General features: G+C 40.3%; 2 protein-coding genes across 2 annotated transcripts in view; one reads left to right on the forward strand and one right to left on the reverse strand.

Moving 5' to 3' along the window:
• Positions 1-1,116: 1,116 nt before the first annotated feature.
• Positions 1,117-23,093, reverse strand: part of LOC307183366 (metabotropic glutamate receptor 7-like) — a 198,368-nt gene continuing 176,391 nt past the window's right edge. The window contains exon 7 of the mRNA XM_079915767.1: positions 1,117-1,432. The gene's annotated coding sequence lies outside the window, so the exon portion shown is untranslated. The remainder of the gene's footprint in view (positions 1,433-23,093) is intronic.
• The window catches only part of LOC307183364 (UDP-N-acetylglucosamine--peptide N-acetylglucosaminyltransferase 110 kDa subunit-like), a 33,556-nt gene continuing 30,335 nt past the window's right edge, over positions 19,873-23,093 (forward strand). Inside the window, exons 1-2 of the mRNA XM_079915739.1 lie at positions 19,873-19,998; positions 21,638-21,705. The gene's annotated coding sequence lies outside the window, so the exon portion shown is untranslated. The remainder of the gene's footprint in view (positions 19,999-21,637; positions 21,706-23,093) is intronic.

The raw sequence follows: 23,093 nt of genomic DNA on the forward strand, positions 1-23,093 counted from the left end.
TCCCCATGATCACCCAGGCATAATCAGAATGGCTTTAGGATTTGGGAGCCAAAATGTTCCTCAGTATTTACGGCTTTGCTCGTCCATTTACGAAAATGGACTATTGAAAAAATAGCTTCAGACACAATATGGCATTTTATGATTTAGCATGAAATCTGAGAAATATAGAGGTTATCGGAAGCCTGCAATGGTAACGTTCCCTCTGCTATTGAAGTTATTGTCTTTAAACAAAGATTCTACATCACTAATGCTATATATATATATTTTATGATATTCAGGTTAATTTCCAATTCTAAGGAAGTAATTGGTTGGTTGGTATGAGAGATGGTGTGGCTTCCAAAGGTGAAAAGTATTATTTTGTTGTAATTTCCGGCTACCTAAGGATGGGAGAGGCCCAGGACACTGCAGTCAGTATATTATGTGGAGCAGGTTATATTGTGGTTTATTTATGAAGTTTTACATGTTTATTTTCTTCTTTGCGGTACGCGGGCCTCTCACTGTTGCGGCCTCTCCCGTTGAGGAGCACAGGCTCCGGACGCGCAGGCTCAGCGGCCATGGCTCACGGGCCTAGCCACTCCGCGGCATGTGGGATCTTCCCAGACTGGGGCACGAACCCGTGTCCCCTGCATCGGCAGGCAGACTCTCAACCACTGCGCCACAAGGGAAGCCCACATGTTTATTTTCTATGCAAGTTTGTGTGCTCCTTTTTGAGTTTTGGTAGATAAGTGTTTTGTAACTTTGGAATACTTGGAGTTATATATATATATATATATTTTAATGTAGTAGTTAAAGCCGTGGAGAGTGTACTAGTCTACCTAGGTTCAAATTCTGGCTTTACCCTATGACTTCCCTGTGGCTTCCTCTGCTCACCTATTAAAAAGGAGGATAATAAGTCTGCTGTGGTGAGTTACATACTAAGTGCTATTTAAGCATTTGCTATAATGATCGTGTATACTCGAAGGCAAGGAACTTGCCCCTTGATCGTCTCTGTATTCCTAGTGCTTAAGAATTCCTAGTGCTTTCCTAGTGCATTGTCTTAGGATAGAGATAGCTCAGTACAGTTCTTCTCACTATAAAGTACTGTTACCTTGAAAGTCTTTGCTTGTGTACTAACAATCTATGACATATCTGCTGAGGACAAGGAAAGGAATAGTTTTAAAACTGCAATGGATAACAAAAGATTGTATGATGTAACGCCTTTATTATGTAATTATAAAACTAACAAATGATCATGGTAGAAAATATGAAAAACTCCTAGACAAAAGAGAGATCAACAACATTTGGAGTAACTTTCAGAGTGTAGAGTTGTCCATGAATATTAGTGCTTTCATATTTTCCAGGACTTTAAGTAGACTCTGCTTCTTAAGAGTCTATTCATGATATTTTACTTTAATGATGTTTTCATCATGGGGACACACACACACACAGAAATCTGTTAAAAAAAAAAAAAAGAAAGGCATGTAAATCACTGATGTTTCAGATAGCCACATGAAATAAAGTGAGAAAGGTCAACAAGCTGAAAGAATGTGGAGTAGCATCTCCTTAATTGCTTACATAACTCTGATAATTACCTCTTTGTGGATAAAGTAATTAATGGGGAATCTAATTCAAGAAAAATGTATGAACTTCAAGCCTTCTCAAAGCCAAGTATTTCTTTCCACAAAAGGTTACTTTCCACGGCCGTGCTTCCTTATTACCAGACAGGGAAAGAGTATTGTATGGCAAAGGATCTTCCTGAAGGAGGGTGCTTCCCACACTGATTGTCATAAATGACTTCGGAATTACTGTTGCTGTATTACCAAAATCTTAAACTAGGATATTTTTGACAAATGCGGTTCTTAGTTAATTTTTAGAGCTACAAACTGTCAGATGGCTCTGAAATGACAATTGTCTGGCTATTCTTCAGGGTGATCACAATACGGTAATGACCTTGAGGTATCACTAAAAAGCAGGAAGGTGTGAGTCTTCCTTTGGTTCCAGAGTGAAATGCGAGTTGGAGTTGGAGTTGGAGTTGGAGTTGGAAAAGAGGCCCACAACCAAGTGATAGAGAAGGAAATGTGAGGTCATTGGTGAAAAACCAGGTTGAAGTTAAGGTGAAGAGGCATGAGGAAATGGGCAACTGTTCCAGTATTACAAAGATCATCAAGAAGCATATCCATGAATGTGGTTTGTATTGCAATCTGCTGAAAAAGAGACAAATATCCTGGCCCGGCCTTCATGGAGATTATGTTTTATTGATTCTGATAATAGATTATTGTTGAAAAGGGCCTCCTATAAATTATAACCATGCAAAGGCAGCAAGATAATTTATTTTTCTTTATGTATGTGTTTCTCATTCCTACTCACTTCTATCTTAGGGGAAGAGAAAATCACACACACAAAAAAATGTCAATTCTCAGCTATTCCTTTTCAAAATAATTTTTTTTCCAAATTCCAGTGGAGGCAATAGGTTAACTGTTAAGATTTGTAAGCCTCAAAAAGCTAGATTTTTACAAAGTGTAGCCAAATTCCATTCCATAAATAATAGCTTTGGAAAGAATATGTGGTGATGCAAAGTTGGGAAAAGCTGGTTTTCCTTCCGTGAATGGCTTCACTGTGTTGGGAGAAGAGGCAGAGAAGAAATCAAAGTAATTAAACATGGGGTGAGTTTTCCTGATAGGGGACTCTAGTGCTTTAAAATAGACTAGATAATCCTAGGGATAATCTGAGGGTAGAAAAGACCAATGCCTCATTTCCAGTCTGGTACCCTGGAAGAAAACAGTGTATTTCCTTTGAGGTCTTGAGAGGTTTTTCTTCTGCTTTGTTTTGGTTTTGGTTCATTTTGTAATCAACCTTATTAAGGTATCATTTACATACAATAAAATGCAGACATTTTTAGTCAACGGTTCAGTGACTTTTAATTAATGTATACATTTGTTTAACTACCACCCCCATAAAGATAGATAACAATCCTAAAACCCTAGAAAGTTTCCTCCTAGGCTTTTGCAAAAGTATCCCCATCTCCCACCCCAAGGCCACCACGGATCTGCTTTTTATCTTTAGAGATGACTTTTGCCCAGTTTAGAATCTCATGTAAGTTGAATAATACAGTAGGTGCCCTTTTGATCTGGCTTCACTTGCTCAGCATATGGTTTTTGAGATTCATTCATGTTGGGACGTTTTAAACCAGGACTTTAGCCTGGGTGGCTGATGTTGTCTGAAGGCACCTATAGGTACACCTGAGTCTCTGGCATTGTCACTGTCTGTTCTTGGCTCAGTATTTTCAACTTTACTAAGAAGCACAAGGTTGAAGTAAGGAAGATCATTGTCAGTATAATGGAGGTGAAGTGGGTTCTGTTATATAATATTCTCAGCAAAAATTGACCTGCTTGGAATCATTGTGTTGATAATCGACAAGGATTCTCTTCCTCCAAAAGCCTTGATACTACATAAAACTTCTAAAGGACGCTGTCCTAGGACCCTTCTTTTAGTTTTCATATTTTGGGAAACATTTCTGGAAAATTCAAATGCTCGCAACCTGAAAGAAGCAATTATTCACCTGAAGGCTAACTCTGCTAAAGTTGAGTTGTCCGACCTTTACATACTGATAGAACCCAAATAGCCTTGCAAAACAATGCTCTCTTATTGGGTATAAGCATATAGATTGTTTAAGATGGACGTGTATATGCAGTAAAGTGAAAAAACAAAGAATCTTTGAGTTTCCCTTGCTTGGTTTTTTTTATTTTTTCATTTAAGTTTCTATAGCGTATGCTAATAGTTCAGGGAAACCTCAGGTTAGTTTTAGGTCCACTCTTTACATAAATGTTGAAGTACTCCATACCCACCTTTTTTCTACCTTCCTTCTTGTCTTCCATCTTTCCTTTCTAACTTCTTATAATCCATTATACTTAATCCTGCATTTGCTGAGGTGGCAATTAGTGTAGGAAAATACTGTGAAATTTTGCTGTTCAGAATGCCTGTTGACCAAATTCTATACTGAGAAAAGGTCTGAATTTACCCAGAGTAACCCTTTCTCAGCGTCTTTGAATAAACGCCATAGAAAGTGGGCTATATATAATATCCTGACAGGTATGTAGAACTCATAGCAATTGCCCTAAAGAGCTTACCTAGCGTAGATGCATATGAATGCATTTAATGATTGTTTTATTGGCAGCAGTGCCAACATACACAGTCTGTTTGGTTTTATATCATTCTCATTACCTGCTCTTTACCACTGTATACATTGCTAATGGCGTGGTTTCTATGGCTTGTGAATTTCACGGCCAAATAATATGTAATTTATTGCACACTTCAGTGTAGAAGATGGAGACTCCATAACTTTTCGTGTGCTCTTTGCCCCTTTGGAATGTATTACACTGAGATCAGGCAAAGTAATAAATGTATTTCAAATGTGCGTGATAGCTAAACATCAATTAGGACTGACGGGCAATATTTCTGCTTCCAGCAACATAACAGTTTTTAAAGACTAAGCCATTGAACGCGGAGTCACTGAACATGGGACTCAGTTCACTGGGATCCTTCTTAGAAAAATAAAGGACAACTTGAATTGGATTTGTGTGGCTTATTCAAGTAGTAACTAATCAGCTACATCTTGGTAAACTTAATTTGTCACAATCGTTTGGTATTTTATTAACTCTCTTCCCCTTCTTCCCCCGACTCTCACGAGAACGGATCATGAGTATCTTACAACATACTAAGTCATCTTCCATCTCTGTTAATCTAACTACAAACGCACACTTTCCTTATCCAATGTAACTTACTGTCTTTTAGAGTGGCTGGGGTTTTAATTCTCTACAAAATTAAAACCAGCAAAGAGAAACATTTTCAAGGAGCCACCACATTGTAGCGCTTTAGAAAGAAGACTTTAGAATTAAGGGCAACTATATCATTTTATAGCTAAAGCACCTGAGGCCTAAAGTAGGAAGGTAACCATCAAGGTCAGGGAAGGGGTGGAAGATCAGGTTTCAAGCTAAGGAAGAGTCTACAGGGACTCAATCTGAGCAGGTCGGAAACTGAAAGAGACCACAAATGTTCTAGGAAGGCTGGCATCTGGCCTCAAGTGTGGCATTCAGACAGGGAGTGGGCCCGGGGGGAACTGCGCTTCTGCAGTAGGCAGAGAAGTCCACTTCCTCTCCGGAAAGTGCCACTGACATCAGGGAGTTGAGGGGAAAGAGCAATGAATTCCAGTCCACCTGAGAAAGAAGGCCAGTCTGATTAACTCTGAATTTAGGCTTATTTCAGATACTTCTTGAGAAAGAACTTGGACAAGAGCAAGTCCCACGCAGCCTCTTTTAAATCCATGCCCAGTATTTTCTGGTGGAGCTGCTTAAACCCTCCAAGTGACTCCAGTATTTTAATTTCACTCTGTATTTAATTCCGACAGTTCTATGATTGACTATTTAATGGTCAAATGAGTAGGGTCACAAAAGAGTGTGAATGTATTTTACAGGATGAGGATGGGCGGAGTGGAGCAGTCTGGAACAGGACACCAATAAAAACGGATCTTGGTAAAGAAGAACGTCTATTAGAAATGGAGAGGAATTCGCAAGGAAATTAGTGCCTGACACCACGCCCTTCTCTCTGCATGTTTAGAAGCTAGTTTCTAATTTTATTTTCATAGGAGATGTGCCTGTGATGAATTGTCCTTTACCTCCACACTATTTATCACATGGACATATTGTGAAGTTTGTGTGAGAGAAAGCAAGTAATAGAATGTGTCTTGCAAGGAGCTATAAACACTGCCTGGAACAATCTAGGGTAGAAGGAAAAGGAAAGGAAGGTGGAAACAAAGGAGAAAGACAGCTAATGATGCTGGAGTCTCCCGCTGGGATTTGTGGTATCTCTTTTTGAAACTAAGTACAGAAAGTCAGACCTTGAGTGATTGTTTCTTGATCACGGTTTGTTTTCATTTTTGTTCTTTTCTTGCTCTCTCATCAGTTATTCCAGCCAGTGCCAAGTCATTTTCAGTTTCAGTAAGCATGCCTGTCTTGTTTCCATTTGCATTATTCATGCAAACGTTGATTGAACTGATGACCCCGAGTTATCACGGAAATAAATGGATAAACCTAAATAAAATCTAACAGCACAAAAGAGTAATAATAAAATATATCAAAAATTAGAATGCATTAAAACAAATGGAAGAAGAAAAAGTAGTAAAAGAAATTTAAGATCTCAGCATTGCTTGAGAAGCAGTAAAAGAGCTAATAAGTCATGGTACATGTGTAACTGCTACTTGTGTAAAATTAACAAGCTAATATAAGGGAAAATGGAATTTGAAGAAATCTCAAAGGAAGAAATAAGAGCAAAAGGAACATAACAAGGTGGGACAACGAGTAAACAAGGAGTAAATGGTCTGTAAGAAAATACATTAACTGTAAATACTCAAATTAAAGGACAAGGATTATTGAAACAAACAAAAAACATAATTCTATGCCACCTACAAAAGACAAGAGTCAGATTGAAAATGAAAGGATTCAAAAGTTATGTCATAACAACAATAAGTAAAATTGAAGAAGATTTTTTAATGTTAGCATAGATTTGAAAGCAAAAAGTATCACTGGCGATAAGGCAGGATAATAAAACCCACTGTTACTTTACAAGGAATATATTATAAATCTAAACTTCAATGCAATATATGAAGGGAAATTCCAAAAATCTAAGTAGAAATAGAAAAATCTAAATTACCTAGATCAGAAACATAGAACCACAACAACAAACCAGCAGATTATAGAAGATCTGAATATCATCATGAAAAACTTTGGCCTAAATTTACATAAAACACCGCACCAACAATGATGGAATATATATATTATGCAGAAATTTTTAGGTGCACATGGCACATTTATAAAATTGACTATATTCTGGTTATAAAACAAGACTCTGAATAAGCAAGAAATTTAAAACTATATAACCAATATTTTACCAAATAGTTGGATATTAAAAACATACTTCTGATCATTATGTAGGTCAAAGATAAAGTTGCAATGGGAATTAGAATTTTATTAATTCAATGATAATGAAAATATGCCATAACAAAACCTGTGGGTTGCAAATAAAGCTGTGGTCATAGAGAAGTTTATGTATTCCAGTTATACTCTCTAAATATAAAAGGGAAAGGAATAAAGCAACTAGAAGATAACCTATCACCCTGAGGTAGGCAGCTCCTGAACTGTACCTGTTGGGGAAGGCAGGGCAGAACTTCAGGAGGCCAGCTGGGAGCACGGTGAACACCATGTCAGGAGCAGTCTCCAAGAAAGAGAATTTAATGTACAAAGGGATGACTAAAATATATTTAAGAGCTAGCACCCTGACCCCTCTTAAGGATGACTTATGTTGCTGGGGAAAAAATAAGAAGTGCTCGATGTAGCAGGTGAATAGCTTTATAATTCCCAGGAGAATCTTGGTACCAGGACCACACAATGAAGAACTTGGAGTCCCCATGGCTAATCCAGCAGAGAGAAAAGGAGGAACAGAGATGCGAGAGAAAATAAAGGGAACTCTTGGTGCAATTCGGTGCTGCTGCAGGCCCAAGTCCAGGTATGTGCTCTGTATCTCCACATCTTAAATAAAAGCCACCATGTTCCTCAGTCTTTCAGGTACTTAGAATTTCTCTTTAGAACCTGAAAATGGGGTCACGTTTCCTGTCTCCATCGCTACAGTACAAAATAGAGGCGGGATGTTTGAAATGGTTCTCCATCTGGCAGAGGAGGCCTTGAAGCTGTGAGCCACTCGCTGCAAACCAGCAGGACATGAAGGATTCTTGAGCAGATCTGAAGCTACTGGGAGGCCTTTGAGGAGTTAAATCCCATAGTAAATACTGTACCTTCAATGGCCCCTTCTCCCTCTCTGTCCAGTCTTCCTCCACTCCCGTGGGGGCCCAAAGGGGTTTAATGAGCACTCTTTGACTTGTACTTGGTGGTCCCAGAACTTGACTTGGGCTTGGAGACTTCCAGGAAAAGTCTGCCTTCCATCTACTGGCTTGGGTTTCTTGGGCTCTCTGCTCCAGGCTAATCCCTTCAACCTGCTTTTTCCATTTCTGCCAATAATCCCCCTCTCCAGACCTTCCTAATGCTCTTCTGGAGCGGGAGGAGACTTACTGAGGGCAATGTTTATTTCTAGAGGGAGAGGTGACCACATGACTTCACACTGGTCGTCCCCTTGATTATTCAGTTTCTGTCTAGATTAGTCGTGGGTGTTTGTGCACCCCATCCTCACCCCCAGGAGGCTTTAGAACACTGTCCTTATCTCAGCACTGAGCCTCTCTCTAGCCTCCTTCCCTCTCTCTCCTTACCCATCTTTACCCACAGACTCGCAGGCTTTCTGGACCTCAGAGGAAGATAAGCACTTCACAGAACCTCTGCTACAGAACCAAACATATTGAAATGACTCTACGAAGATACTGAAACAACAGAAAAAGAATACATGACGATTGTTTCTCCTGAGGGTTCAGTTACCTAGGGGGCCTTTAGCAATCTTTGATAAATCTAACCTTTCCTTCCTTGGCAATAGTTGATCACACTGTGAGGAAAACAAGTTAGAGAATGGAAAAATAATATTTGGATTTCAACGAAATAATAAAGATGCAGGGGCTATCTTTGACTTTTGCAAGGTGAGAAGACAGTTTACATTTTGATTATTTGATGGCAGGAATCCCATTTAAAACAGGGCCAGTCTGCATGATGCATTTAAAAATCAACCTTTTCAAATATAGCCATAACCCCCACAAGATTTCTTGATTTCTCTGGGGTCAGATAAACCGTCACATTTCACAGTGGTGCCCGGTACATGAAAGTGATAAACATAACCTGGCAGCACAGCAGTGGCTAAAAATATGGAGCTGGTAGCCATTCGTTGAAATTATTTTTTGCTTTTAATTCATTGCATAAAATGCTAATGTCCAAATTCAGGCAGGTAGATCTTACCAACCATCAAGAGCTTCAACCCTGCTAACAGCTAAGTATGCACTTTTAAACCCTACTTTGACTGCTCCAGAAACTTACTGGGTTTCTTTAATGCCTCTTTTACTATTTCCTTTGTGTCGTTTTCTTTTTCTTTAAAAACACAGCTGTGTGATCTTGGGGAAGTTATATTATTTCCTTGAGACTTGGTTGCCTTCTCTGTGCATATCTGGGTATAATTTTAGTATTGCTCAATAAAATTTTTGTTGATAATGAAAATATTCTATATCTGTACTATGTAAAGCAGTATTCAACAGCTACATGGAGCTAATAAACATCTTTGAAATATGGCAAATGCAAATGAGGAACTGAATTTTTAATCTTATTTTTAAATTTGTTTAAATATAAATAACGCCACGTGGCTAGCATCTGTTGACAGTACAGATCTTCATAATATTTTAAGGACACTCTCCACTCAAAAACTCTACCATTCATTAACTCAACCTAAATATTTTTGCCCCCTGACAAACAGAAAATAATTTATGCTTCCCTTGAAATTATCTGTCAAGTCCTTTATCAGTTTGGGGACATTATATTCTTAAAATTCACTTTGCTTTATGAAACTTTAATAATGTTGGAGTTTCCTGCCCTTGGTACCACCGTTGTGATGATGGGAAATATTGTGGATGATCAAGGACCATTTCAAGAGATCATGGAGAGAAATCTCCTTTTGGATTTAATTTCATTATGAGGATGTCAAAATGCTAAATTACTTAAAATAAAACCCATACCGATTTTATGCTAAGTTATATGCTACATGTAGCTGGAAAAACGTTAAAAATGTTTTTTAAAGAACTGCACATCTGTTCCTGAAGCTGATTTGGCTGTTCAAGGCTTGCTAGCACTTTATCCATCTCAGTACTATTTCACTTAGTAAACTAATGCAGTTGCCATAATTGCTGCATATGTGTCTGTGTTCCCTTCTAGGCTATATGTTTTTGAAGTTAGAAACTATATTTATATCACAGCCCTTATGTATAGCACAATATCCACTGCTAATTCAGATTGTGTTTTAACATATGCGACAAAATTTAAGACTTTTATTATAGTCATAAACATCTAGCAAACCAACCAGAAAATAAAAACTAATTTTCAATAGGTTGGCCAAGAACAAAAAAGAGAGGAATACCTAGTGCAAAATCATATCTCTAATAACTACTGTTGGATTTAGAGCACACACATGCTAAACTTATTTTAAAATATCTTCTCATCAAAGATTTGAGGTTGCACCAGAAAATATTATATCAGAAGTGAAAATAATTATGTGGTCTGACCAGCGTGGATCATACAAAGTAAGTGTATACTATGTATAAAGTAGATAAACTACGAGGGCCTACTGTATAGCACAGGCAACTATATTCAACACCTTGTAATAACCTGTAAAGGAAAAGGATCTGAAAAAATAAATATATATATCTGAATCACTTGGCTGTACACTTGAAACACAACATTGTCAATCAACTATACTTCAAGTAAAACAAAACAAAACAAAGTAAGTGTAAAGGGAAGTATAGTTTTATAAATTCACCTCTGATATCCAATGGACCAACTGAAAGACAACAGAAAGTACAACTTTCTAGGAGACAGGACATGGCCAGCAAACCAGGCCATTACCCTCGGTAACGGTCATACCTGCCAAAAAAATATACAGATTAGCCTGCATTCATGAAATCATAGGAATTCTTCATTTATCTGGCATTATTAGGCAATGAAGTATTGTATGTTAGGAAAAGCTTTTTTTTAAATGACAAATTGAAGAGGAGTTATTTTAACCTTCACTCGGTAATTTTTTTCTAAAATTAAGAAATGTATCCACTGGTGTATCTAATGTTTCCATGAAAACTCGGGGTCATCAGTTCAATCAACATTTGCATGAATAATGCAAATGGAAACAAGACAGGCATGCTTACTGAAACTGAAAATGACTTGGCACTGGCTGGAGTAACTGATGAGAGAGCAAAAAAAGAACAAAAATGAAAACAAACCGTGATCAAGAAACAATCACTCAAGGTCTGACTTTCTGTACTTAGTTTCAAAAAGAGACACCACAAATCCCAGCGGGAGACTCCAGCATCATTAGCTGTCTTTCTCCTTTGTTTCCACCTTCCTTTCCTTTTCCTTCTACCCTAGATTGTTCCAGGCAGTGTTTATAGCTCCTTGCAAGACACATTCTATTACTTGCTTTCTCTCACACAAACTTCACAATATGTCCATGTGATAAATAGTGTGGAGGTAAAGGACAATTCATCACAGGCACATCTCCTATGAAAATAAAATTAGAAACTAGCTTCTAAACATGCAGAGAGAAGGGCGTGGTGTCAGGCACTAATTTCCTTGCGAATTCCTCTCCATTTCTAATAGACGTTCTTCTTTACCAAGATCCGTTTTTATTGGTGTCCTGTTCCAGACTGCTCCACTCCGCCCATCCTCATCCTGTAAAATACATTCACACTCTTTTGTGACCCTACTCATTTGACCATTAAATAGTCAATCATAGAACTGTCGGAATTAAATACAGAATGAAATTAAAATACTGGAGTCACTTGGAGGGTTTAAGCAGCTCCACCAGAAAATACTGGGCATGGATTTAAAAGAGGCTGCGTGGGACTTGCTCTTGTCCAAGTTCTTTCTCAAGAAGTATCTGAAATAAGCCTAAATTCAGAGTTAATCAGACTGGCCTTCTTTCTCAGGTGGACTGGAATTCATTGCTCTTTCCCCTCAACTCCCTGATGTCAGTGGCACTTTCCGGAGAGGAAGTGGACTTCTCTGCCTACTGCAGAAGCGCAGTTCCCCCCGGGCCCACTCCCTGTCTGAATGCCACACTTGAGGCCAGATGCCAGCCTTCCTAGAACATTTGTGGTCTCTTTCAGTTTCCGACCTGCTCAGATTGAGTCCCTGTAGACTCTTCCTTAGCTTGAAACCTGATCTTCCACCCCTTCCCTGACCTTGATGGTTACCTTCCTACTTTAGGCCTCAGGTGCTTTAGCTATAAAATGATATAGTTGCCCTTAATTCTAAAGTCTTCTTTCTAAAGCGCTACAATGTGGTGGCTCCTTGAAAATGTTTCTCTTTGCTGGTTTTAATTTTGTAGAGAATTAAAACCCCAGCCACTCTAAAAGACAGTAAGTTACATTGGATAAGGAAAGTGTGCGTTTGTAGTTAGATTAACAGAGATGGAAGATGACTTAGTATGTTGTAAGATACTCATGATCCGTTCTCGTGAGAGTCGGGGGAAGAAGGGGAAGAGAGTTAATAAAATACCAAACGATTGTGACAAATTAAGTTTACCAAGATGTAGCTGATTAGTTACTACTTGAATAAGCCACACAAATCCAATCCAAGTTGTCCTTTATTTTTCTAAGAAGGATCCCAGTGAACTGAGTCCCATGTTCAGTGACTCCGCGTTCAATGGCTTAGTCTTTAAAAACTGTTATGTTGCTGGAAGCAGAAATATTGCCCGTCAGTCCTAATTGATGTTTAGCTATCACGCACATTTGAAATACATTTATTACTTTGCCTGATCTCAGTGTAATACATTCCAAAGGGGCAAAGAGCACACGAAAAGTTATGGAGTCTCCATCTTCTACACTGAAGTGTGCAATAAATTACATATTATTTGGCCGTGAAATTCACAAGCCATAGAAACCACGCCATTAGCAATGTATACAGTGGTAAAGAGCAGGTAATGAGAATGATATAAAACCAAACAGACTGTGTATGTTGGCACTGCTGCCAATAAAACAATCATTAAATGCATTCATATGCATCTACGCTAGGTAAGCTCTTTAGGGCAATTGCTATGAGTTCTACATACCTGTCAGGATATTATATATAGCCCACTTTCTATGGCGTTTATTCAAAGACGCTGAGAAAGGGTTACTCTGGGTAAATTCAGACCTTTTCTCAGTATAGAATTTGGTCAACAGGCATTCTGAACAGCAAAATTTCACAGTATTTTCCTACACTAATTGCCACCTCAGCAAATGCAGGATTAAGTATAATGGATTATAAGAAGTTAGAAAGGAAAGATGGAAGACAAGAAGGAAGGTAGAAAAAAGGTGGGTATGGAGTACTTCAACATTTATGTAAAGAGTGGACCTAAAACTAACCTGAGGTTTCCCTGAACTATTAGCATACGCTATAGAAACTTAAATGAAAAAATAAAAAAAACCAAGCAAGGGAAACTCAAAGATTCTTTGTTTTTTCACTTTACTGCATATACACGTCCATCTTAAACAATCTATATGCTTATACCCAATAAGAGAGCATTGTTTTGCAAGGCTATTTGGGTTCTATCAGTATGTAAAGGTCGGACAACTCAACTTTAGCAGAGTTAGCCTTCAGGTGAATAATTGCTTCTTTCAGGTTGCGAGCATTTGAATTTTCCAGAAATGTTTCCCAAAATATGAAAACTAAAAGAAGGGTCCTAGGACAGCGTCCTTTAGAAGTTTTATGTAGTATCAAGGCTTTTGGAGGAAGAGAATCCTTGTCGATTATCAACACAATGATTCCAAGCAGGTCAATTTTTGCTGAGAATATTATATAACAGAACCCACTTCACCTCCATTATACTGACAATGATCTTCCTTACTTCAACCTTGTGCTTCTTAGTAAAGTTGAAAATACTGAGCCAAGAACAGACAGTGACAATGCCAGAGACTCAGGTGTACCTATAGGTGCCTTCAGACAACATCAGCCACCCAGGCTAAAGTCCTGGTTTAAAACGTCCCAACATGAATGAATCTCAAAAACCATATGCTGAGCAAGTGAAGCCAGATCAAAAGGGCACCTACTGTATTATTCAACTTACATGAGATTCTAAACTGGGCAAAAGTCATCTCTAAAGATAAAAAGCAGATCCGTGGTGGCCTTGGGGTGGGAGATGGGGATACTTTTGCAAAAGCCTAGGAGGAAACTTTCTAGGGTTTTAGGATTGTTATCTATCTTTATGGGGGTGGTAGTTAAACAAATGTATACATTAATTAAAAGTCACTGAACCGTTGACTAAAAATGTCTGCATTTTATTGTATGTAAATGATACCTTAATAAGGTTGATTACAAAATGAACCAAAACCAAAACAAAGCAGAAGAAAAACCTCTCAAGACCTCAAAGGAAATACACTGTTTTCTTCCAGGGTACCAGACTGGAAATGAGGCATTGGTCTTTTCTACCCTCAGATTATCCCTAGGATTATCTAGTCTATTTTAAAGCACTAGAGTCCCCTATCAGGAAAACTCACCCCATGTTTAATTACTTTGATTTCTTCTCTGCCTCTTCTCCCAACACAGTGAAGCCATTCACGGAAGGAAAACCAGCTTTTCCCAACTTTGCATCACCACATATTCTTTCCAAAGCTATTATTTATGGAATGGAATTTGGCTACACTTTGTAAAAATCTAGCTTTTTGAGGCTTACAAATCTTAACAGTTAACCTATTGCCTCCACTGGAATTTGGAAAAAAAATTATTTTGAAAAGGAATAGCTGAGAATTGACATTTTTTTGTGTGTGTGATTTTCTCTTCCCCTAAGATAGAAGTGAGTAGGAATGAGAAACACATACATAAAGAAAAATAAATTATCTTGCTGCCTTTGCATGGTTATAATTTATAGGAGGCCCTTTTCAACAATAATCTATTATCAGAATCAATAAAACATAATCTCCATGAAGGCCGGGCCAGGATATTTGTCTCTTTTTCAGCAGATTGCAATACAAACCACATTCATGGATATGCTTCTTGATGATCTTTGTAATACTGGAACAGTTGCCCATTTCCTCATGCCTCTTCACCTTAACTTCAACCTGGTTTTTCACCAATGACCTCACATTTCCTTCTCTATCACTTGGTTGTGGGCCTCTTTTCCAACTCCAACTCCAACTCCAACTCGCATTTCACTCTGGAACCAAAGGAAGACTCACACCTTCCTGCTTTTTAGTGATACCTCAAGGTCATTACCGTATTGTGATCACCCTGAAGAATAGCCAGACAATTGTCATTTCAGAGCCATCTGACAGTTTGTAGCTCTAAAAATTAACTAAGAACCGCATTTGTCAAAAATATCCTAGTTTAAGATTTTGGTAATACAGCAACAGTAATTCCGAAGTCATTTATGACAATCAGTGTGGGAAGCACCCTCCTTCAGGAAGATCCTTTGCCATACAATACTCTTTCCCTGTCTGGTAATAAGGAAGCACGGCCGTGGAAAGTAACCTTTTGTGGAAAGAAATACTTGGCTTTGAGAAGGCTTGAAGTTCATACATTTTTCTTGAATTAGATTCCCCATTAATTACTTTATCCACAAAGAGGTAATTATCAGAGTTATGTAAGCAATTAAGGAGATGCTACTCCACATTCTTTCAGCTTGTTGACCTTTCTCACTTTATTTCATGTGGCTATCTGAAACATCAGTGATTTACATGCCTTTCTTTTTTTTTTTTTAACAGATTTCTGTGTGTGTGTGTGTCCCCATGATGAAAACATCATTAAAGTAAAATATCATGAATAGACTCTTAAGAAGCAGAGTCTACTTAAAGTCCTGGAAAATATGAAAGCACTAATATTCATGGACAACTCTACACTCTGAAAGTTACTCCAAATGTTGTTGATCTCTCTTTTGTCTAGGAGTTTTTCATATTTTCTACCATGATCATTTGTTAGTTTTATAATTACATAATAAAGGCGTTACATCATACAATCTTTTGTTATCCATTGCAGTTTTAAAACTATTCCTTTCCTTGTCCTCAGCAGATATGTCATAGATTGTTAGTACACAAGCAAAGACTTTCAACGTAACAGTACTTTATAGTGAGAAGAACTGTACTGAGCTATCTCTATCCTAAGACAATGCACTAGGAAAGCACTAGGAATTCTTAAGCACTAGGAATACAGAGACGATCAAGGGGCAAGTTCCTTGCCTTCGAGTATACACGATCATTATAGCAAATGCTTAAATAGCACTTAGTATGTAACTCACCACAGCAGACTTATTATCCTCCTTTTTAATAGGTGAGCAGAGGAAGCCACAGGGAAGTCATAGGGTAAAGCCAGAATTTGAACCTAGGTAGACTAGTACACTCTCCACGGCTTTAACTACTACATTAAAATATATATATATATATAACTCCAAGTATTCCAAAGTTACAAAACACTTATCTACCAAAACTCAAAAAGGAGCACACAAACTTGCATAGAAAATAAACATGTGGGCTTCCCTTGTGGCGCAGTGGTTGAGAGTCTGCCTGCCGATGCAGGGGACACGGGTTCGTGCCCCAGTCTGGGAAGATCCCACATGCCGCGGAGTGGCTAGGCCCGTGAGCCATGGCCGCTGAGCCTGCGCGTCCGGAGCCTGTGCTCCTCAACGGGAGAGGCCGCAACAGTGAGAGGCCCGCGTACCGCAAAGAAGAAAATAAACATGTAAAACTTCATAAATAAACCACAATATAACCTGCTCCACATAATATACTGACTGCAGTGTCCTGGGCCTCTCCCATCCTTAGGTAGCCGGAAATTACAACAAAATAATACTTTTCACCTTTGGAAGCCACACCATCTCTCATACCAACCAACCAATTACTTCCTTAGAATTGGAAATTAACCTGAATATCATAAAATATATATATATAGCATTAGTGATGTAGAATCTTTGTTTAAAGACAATAACTTCAATAGCAGAGGGAACGTTACCATTGCAGGCTTCCGATAACCTCTATATTTCTCAGATTTCATGCTAAATCATAAAATGCCATATTGTGTCTGAAGCTATTTTTTCAATAGTCCATTTTCGTAAATGGACGAGCAAAGCCGTAAATACTGAGGAACATTTTGGCTCCCAAATCCTAAAGCCATTCTGATTATGCCTGGGTGATCATGGGGACGTCATCGGAACTACCAGAGGACTGGCTGAAATACCAGTGTTCTGGCCAGCTTACAAATTAGAAATTATACAGAATCCAATTTTATTTTTTTGTTAAGTAATTCGTATGAGGCTTTTAGGATGTCAGTGTAAAGTCCTTTCATGTGTAATCTTTATCCATTAGATAGGGAACAATGCCAATCCCCGTCATAAATACTGTCACAACCTGACACTGAAAATCCATTGCAGGGCATAGGACCTGCAAATAGGATGTGAATCACACAAATCCACTCATTCAGACAATCCACAAATGTTCATTTTTAAGTCTACTATATGCCAATAATGTACCGGCCTCTCAGATGCTAAACCATGCTAAATGCTGAAACAGACATACTCAGTTCGGGCCCTCCTGGAACTTATTACCTACAGAAGTGCCTTCGTTGTAAATGGTCAGGTCTCAGCCAATGCTATTATCATCAGCAGGTGACCAAAGGATAGAGCTTGCTTCCCTTCAGAGGTACAAAACAGTTCTTACACCTGAATGGGATGCAAAGAATAATCTGACTTCTGTTCACCGGGGCATGAATTGAACTGTCCTTGCAGAAGAGATAACAGATGGTGTGAACCCCAGATCCTAGAAACGGGCCAGGCACACGATAAGTGTTCAGCTTTCAAAAACAAATGAACAATCACTTCCTCTCCTAGATCTTTACACCCTTCCTCTGTTGGCTACTTTCTCTCAGCTTATAAACATCCTCAAATATACCCACTTAAAAAAACTCTCAGACCTATGATTCTTTGGATATTCTTGTGGATAACCTAAGTCTCTACCATGCCTTCAAACACCTGTCCTCCCAAAAGCCCACATCTGTGCCTTGGGCCCAGACCTATCTACCAGGCCCCTCTAAAGCACTGAAGATGAAGTAAGATCCTCTCGCCACACCCAATCCCTTTCTACTGTGCTCTGTATCTCTCAAAAAGATGCAGCTGTAAACTGTCACCCACGCTTGCTGCCCTCCCTTTTCTAACTGGTCACCAGGCCTCACCCATTCTCTCTCAGATCTGCAAAACCCGGTCCCACCTTTTATAACTTAAGTGGGACCCTTAGATTACAATTCACCCTGCACCCAATCAACTGCCTTCCACATGGAGGTCCAAGTGAGCCTCTAAACCAGAATTCCAAATCACTGTTCTTTGGTGTTTCCCGCAGCCTTCAGGATAAACATCCAAACTTCTGACAGGACAAACAAGGCGCCTTTCTGTTGGGCCCCACTAAGTTTTCAGTATCGACTCTCATTTCTTTCCCAAACCCTGAGTTCCAGTCCTGTACATTAGTTTTGCCATATTTTCTTACATTTCTCAAACTTCAACACACACTGCTCTCTCCTGCCACCCCAGGAGCTTCTACATATCCTTAGAAAGGACGGCACTTCCTCCAAGAATCCTACCCTGAACTTTCCCTTCCAAGTTTCTGTGCTCTGAAAAGGGGAAAGATGGCGGGGAGGGATACATTAGGAGTTTGGCATTAACATATACACACGACTATATATAAAATAATCAACAAGGACCTACTGCATAGCACGGGGACCTCTACTCCATATCCTGTAACAAAGTGTATGGGAAAAGAATCTGAAAAGGAATGGATATATGTATAACTGAATCACTTTACTGTACACCTGAAACTAACAATATTGTAAATCAACTATCCTCCAATATAGAATAAAAATTAAATCAAAGAAAAAAGAGATTCTGTGCTCTGTAGCAGCAGAACTCACTTCTTCCAGAGCACTGACTCCTGTGCTTGTGTTTACTTGCTGCCCAGTAGAAGGGACGATTACCTAGGGCAGAAGCATCGTCTCCAGCAGCCCTTGGTTCTGACAACTCATTCAAGTGCCAGGATACTTTACACACATAACCTGCTTAATTAATTCTAAGAACCCACAGAAAGAGTGGTTTTTAATGTCATTTTACAAGTGTGGGGATTGTGCAAAAGAAACCTGTCCAGGCCACAGAGAGCATAAGCCCTGGAATTCAAACCCTAAGCTGCCTTGACACCGGTGCTCTTTCCACTATATATGATACACCTATTGGAAAAAATTTTTTTTTCCTGAGCCCTGTTTGAATGGAAACGAAATGAAGCTGGGATATATCCATTTCCTAACCGCTTTGGTGTGTACCAGGCAAAGTCATTCAACAGACCAGGTAACATCTGTGCAACAATTAACGATACTCCAAACTGTGCTAAGTGTTCTACTTTGTAGAGTCTAGAAGCATTAACACAGTGCATCCTTGTAACCGCCACGGAGGCTGGGTCCTGTTAAGCCCATGCTACAGATGAGAACACTGAGACCTTGAAGCCTTAAGGCACCCGGCCGGGGTCACCGAGCTGGCAGGAGTCCTAGGCCACACGCCCCGTCTAGTGCACGCACATCCGGGCACTGGGCATCGGGTCTAGTGCCCACCCTCCACCTTTAACCATTTAATACCCCGCTTCTCAGCGCCCACACGAGGGCCCCTGGAAGCGGGAAGTACAAACCTGTCTCGACAAGCCGTGGCTGGAAGAAGCTCTGGATACAGATCAGGGGCAGAGGGTGCTCAGGAGTGGCGCCCAGTCTACCCCCGCGGAGGCGGTCGGCGTTAAGCCCAGCAGGCCCTCCCTCAGGGAAGCCCGCACGGAGGGCAGAGGCACCGAGTCCTGCAGCGCGCACAGGGCCCCAGAGCGCGAGAAGGAGTCGGCCGTGCTGTCCGGGCGCAGCTTCACCGAGTGTTCATGGCCTGAGCGCGGCCTCGGGGACGCTGGCTGCAGACAGGATGCCCACACCCGCCTGTGGGTCCCGGCTCGCCTCCCAGCCCCTCGCGCGCCCACCGCCCGGCGGCTGCGACCCGGCGGCTGCGGCCCCGCATCGTGGGCAGGACCGGCGTAGCAGCCAGAAGACATAGGGCCACGGGCCCCACCTAGGCCGGGGCCTCCATGCCGCGCTCCGGAGCCCACGCGCGGCCTGGTGTTGGCGCGGGCATCAACTGCCTCCCGAGCCGCGGGGTTGCGGTTTAAGCCTCCGGGCGGGCCCGTGGGGGCGGGGCTCGAAGACTTCCGCGCGCTCGCCGTGCGTCCGCACGCAGACCCGCCTCCCATGACGACGCGGCCTGAGGAGCGGTGTCGGCAGCTTCGAGACTACGGCAGCGCAAAAGGTAGGAGGTGTGGAGAATTTGGGGTTTCCGAAAAGCGTTTGCTGACTGATCCAAACAAAAGTGAGACATGGTTGTATCAGCGCATTTTAAAAGTAGTTAAACTCCCGCAAAGTGTCTGTGCTCGCCCCGCCCAGGAGAGAGCGTGAACTCCGTGAGGGACGCAGGAAAGGCTGAGTGAACGTCTGCCTGTGGTCCCTTACCTGGTGCACGGGTGTGTGAATTTCTGCGGAGAGCTCTTAATTTCTGTCGTTTCTGCTGACTTGACACGGTGGTTGGCAAACGGTGACGTGTTCCGTGCATTCAGGACATGATCGTGGTTCCTAGTAATCACTTCGTTTTGTACTGACACCTCCACAGAGAATTTACTACTGAATATCCACTTTAGAGAAGAGAAACTGAGGCGTAGGAAGTGAAGTGACTGAGTAAGAGGAAGGACTCAGACAATTGGTGTTAGTAAATTAACCCTGCAAGGAGGCCGTTAGCCTGCGGTGGCTCTAGCGATGCGGCCGCCTACTTAAACCAACCCAAATCTAAGCCTGTCAGCGCCTCAGGGTGACGAACACCGCTGAGGACACCCAGTCACAAACCACCAACTAGGCGTTAAAGCCATAGCAAATCACTCGTTTCCTTGCTTTGCTTCTGCCCTTTTAAAATAAACATCTCTGCAGCTCCTGTGGCTGGAGTGCTCCTCACCTCTTCCGCTTTGTGCTGCGTGAATTGAATCTATTTTTGCGCACATAAAGTGTTAAAATTTTAAATATGCCTCAGTTTGTCTTCTAAGATTGGCCGTAGAAATTGGATTTGTGTCCAGTTTCTAGAGCAGTGGTCGTCCTCTGGTCAGGCCTTAGGCGTTACGTGTACAACGTTCCTCTTCTACCACCACCTTCTGGATGCCTCCACCCACTACCAGCTCCCACGCATCAGTTCCCCTAGATGTGGTCAGCAATGGCTTTTACATGCAGCGTGCTCACATTATAACATCGCAGACACTCCTCCGTCCTCCAGCCAGCGTGTGAAGTGAAACATTACCATTCCTGTTGAAGAGTCTCTGGTGTGACCACTTTCCCAAGCACAGCAATTCCCCAGCTGACCCTGGGTAACCACTCCTCTGAACTTGGTCTCCATCACTGGCATGGATGTCTTTCTATGTAGGCTACAATTTTAAGTATTCTTAAACTGCATATCGTATTCTATTTTGTTTTCTCTTGTTACTTGCTTTATTTAGTGTTATCTTTGCTAGGTTCATCCATGCTGACATGTAAAGATCTATCTAGTTCATGTACTTTCCTCGCTACGTAGGATTCCCGTGTAGGGAAATCCAATAATTTATATGTGCATTTTCCTGTTGATGGACATTTAAATTGTTTCGAATTTTAAGTATGATTTCTTTTTAAAAAAATTTTTATATACTTTTTAAAGGTTACTTTACATTTACAGTTATTACAAAATATTGGCTCTATTCCCTGTGTTGTACAATACATCCTTGAGCCTGTCGTACACCCAGTAGTTTACATCTCTCACTTCCCCACCCCTGTATTGCCCCCTCCTCCCCCTCCGCACTGGCAACCATTAGTTTGTTCTCTATATCGGTGACTCTCCTTCTTTTTTGTTGTATTCATTCAATTGTTGTATGTTTTAGATTCCATATATAGGTGATATCCTACAGTGTTTCAGAGTTCAAAAGACTCTCACGACAGAAGCCAAAAGGTAAGAGCCATTTTACATTGATAAAAAGCATTTTAACTATGTAGAAGCAGAAAATGAAAAGAAAGAACTTTGCATTACATTTAATAAAAGCTTAGGGAGATCTTTGTGGTATATTAGTGAACTTATTTGTGGAAATTTAGCCATGTACATTGTGTTGGAGAGGCACCAAGAGTTCAAGGACTCTCACAATTTGAGTACACAATTGCCTTACTTGTAGGCATGGTGGCATCCATTTACATAACAATGATTTGGAGCATGTTGTGTTAGTCAGCTCTTGCTGTGATAATGCTTTGGAACAAATCGACCCAAAACTCAGTTCCATAAACAAGAATTTATTTTTCTTGGACCTATTGGCTAGCTGCAGTGGCTCTCTTTTAGACCTCTAGATGGCTGGTTTGCTCCGTGTTTTGGGTCAGTTTGAGGTCTGTAACACACATCTTCCTCTGGAGCCCAACTGTGAGGCCGCAGCTCCCAGGCCCTGTCTTCTCACAAAGTTCACTGAAACATAAGAGGTGAGCCCAACTGCACAAGCCCATTTAAGGCCTCTGCTGCTCATTGAAGGCCATCATGTCTGCTCACACTTCATTGGCCAAAACATGTCACAGATCTAAGCTGTATTTAGAATATGTGTATTTGTTTAAAGTTGGGTGCCCTCACAGAAGAATATTGCCTTTTGGACAGTGTTACCTTAGCATTTTCATTGACATTTGCAAACGTGATAAACGCCGTGTGTACTTTTTCACCTTTGAGAACTTTCTGAAATTGTGGGACCATTTCTATTGGAAAAGAGGAAGGTATACTTTAGAACTCAACTCTAGTTATGGCATTGTTGGGAGAAGAATTAATGAGATAAGGTCAATACAAGTGAAAGATTTGGGATCACATATTCATCATTAACATTAGCATTCTACAGAACATTCCTGGAGAATTGTGATGCTTGCTTTATGTGATTTCTATCATAAATCATTAGAATTTGACCAAGACACTTCAGTGAAACATACATCATACAGCACATCGCATTTTAGTTTTTCCTACCACTCCACAACTTATCATCAATACTTCACCATAACTCAGAAACAGAAACAGAAACTGAGTGAGTTCATTGTTAGCAGACGGGCTTCACAAGCAATACTAGTAGAAGTTCTTCAAATGATAGCAGACAGTAACTCAAGCCATAAAAACAAAACAAAGAATGCTGACTAGAGCAGTTGTGTAGGGAATTATAAAAGATACTGTAATTTCAAATTTCTTCTCCTTTCTTCTCTTAACAAATTTAAAAAGTAAGTGCCTAAACAATGACTATATTTGGACTGTTCTCTATATAACATAAAGAAATATCATATATTTGATGATATGGCACAACGAAGGCAGTGAGAACAAAGCTGTGT

This window comes from Stenella coeruleoalba (assembly GCF_951394435.1).
Source record: "Stenella coeruleoalba genome assembly, chromosome: 3".
NCBI classification, from domain to species: domain Eukaryota; kingdom Metazoa; phylum Chordata; class Mammalia; order Artiodactyla; family Delphinidae; genus Stenella; species Stenella coeruleoalba.